Source organism: Atta colombica, unplaced genomic scaffold, assembly GCF_001594045.1.
Source record: "Atta colombica isolate Treedump-2 unplaced genomic scaffold, Acol1.0 scaffold105, whole genome shotgun sequence".
Taxonomy (NCBI): Eukaryota; Metazoa; Arthropoda; class Insecta; order Hymenoptera; family Formicidae; genus Atta; species Atta colombica.
Window position 1 is genome coordinate 4,268,039 of NW_017259190.1, and position 1,995 is coordinate 4,270,033.

General features: G+C 37.6%; 1 protein-coding gene across 2 annotated transcripts in view; it reads right to left on the reverse strand.

Moving 5' to 3' along the window:
• Window positions 1-1,995, reverse strand: part of LOC108690798 (MOB kinase activator-like 2) — a 28,277-nt gene that overhangs the window by 8,964 nt on the left and 17,318 nt on the right. The gene's annotated exons all lie outside the window — the stretch shown is intronic.

Sequence of the window (1,995 nt, forward strand, 5' to 3'; positions counted from 1 at the left end):
TAAAATATATATAAACGAGCTATTGAAGAACGAGGGTGTCTCAATTCCTACACAAGGACACTCTTATGCAGAAATGATACTGTTTTCTTTGTCAAGCATTCGCTGATTGACTAATATTGTTTTACTATACCATAAGTAAAAAAGAGTCAGAAAGACCAGTATTTCTTTGTCTTCCTTTCCTCCGCAATTTTCTGTAGTTTAATATAGAAAAAGCTCGTTCGTATATTATAGAGCTCACTTTTGAGGGTATCCTTTTTGCAGCATCCTCGCTCAATTATTCGACTACGTGCGCAGGTCCGAAGTATATGATGCGCATGCACATTTCTATCCGGTGAGCCATTCGTTCGACGGTGTTCATGCACCACGACATAGCGTGCGCAATAATAATAACGCAATCGCAAGATATATGAGCGCGTTGATCTCCGCTGAATCTAACCTTCCTAGAGTTAGAAGGGATTAGCATGACCGCGGAACTGACTTGCTTCGCAAACAAATTGCATAAATTTGCAAAGAGAAATTATTCATATTTACATATATTAAAGCCATGTGGAATCTTTAATATACAAAACGTAAAAATAAGATGTCTTTTGAATACCGCAATTAATTTTAGAAATATAGAGAGACTAAAATATTATTAATATAATATTTCTCTCATATTTATATATTTTATAATTAATCTTCCGCCGGCAACATGGAATTTTGACTTTTCAATCAGCATTAAGAGAAACTGCAAATTTTTTTTATTATTCCGGATTCTTTTAAAAAAGCGAAAAAAATTCTGAAATACTCGTAAAAGCTTTAACGAATTTTTATCATCATAGAAATTAAATTGTATGTGTTACTTATTTTTTACAGATTTAAATTTACTAGAATTCATAATCAAAATATCGAATGTTCCCAAAGATACCGGAGAAAGATAAAAAAATAAAATGTCCATTTTTTCGCATCTTTATCATGTAATCTACCACGTCGTGTACTCGTAATATATTTAATTTATTGTAATATGTTTATTTATAATCGCGAATCTGTCCTTTGAAAATCGAAAAATATGTAACATAAAAATATAATAAAAATAATCTAGAATTTATTTTAATCTGTATCTTAAGATAAAAATTATAGCTCCTGTAATTACAAGCTTGAGTGGAAGTCCATTTTTCTTCAATGAACAAGTTATTAATAGCGAGTAGCGATCAATCGATTGATGCAGAAGACAAAAATATCTAGCTAACGTATACACATACATGAAAAAAAAAAGAGTCAAACGAATATCAATTTCAGTCGCAAAATTAAATTAACTTAGACACGATTCGTGTCCGCAACGATCGGAGTACGTCGCGCGTAGTCACAAAAGTACATCCTTCGCCATTTATCCTTTTTCGCAACAAGGATAACAAGATATCTGACAAAATGTCAAATGGAATTAGTTCCTCCAGTTTCGACCAGTTGAAACACACTCACGAATTTTGGGGTCACGTCCAGACCAATTTGATTTATTCATGACAGTAAACTTATTCATTCTCAGCGCATTTTCCGTACTTTGTTTTCTTTCTACTTTCCATCTTTTTCCTTTCAAAGATCCTAATATACATTGCGCTTAAAAGGGTCACAGTCAGATGATCTGCACGGGAGACAGAAATGAAAAGGGAAGAGATGTTCATCGTGAAGAGTACAGAGACAGATAGTAAGAGGGAGGGAGGGAGAGAAAGAGAGAAAGAAAGAGAGAAGAGCGGCGGGTGGTCGAGGGCGGCAATGCGGTGGTTGCGCCACCACGACATGGCAGCGTGCGTCGGATCAGCTGTGAGTCGGGTAACACGAGTCAGCTGACTGCCGGACGCGGGACGGACGACGGGCCGCGTGCGGTGCGGCGGTGAGGGGTAGCGTCCCGACTCTGCGACAATCAATATTCCGCTCCGCCCCCGCTAACTGACGCGCCGCGCCTTCCCTCTCTCTCTCTCTCTCTCTCTCTCTCTCTCTCTCTCTCTCTCTCTCTCTCTC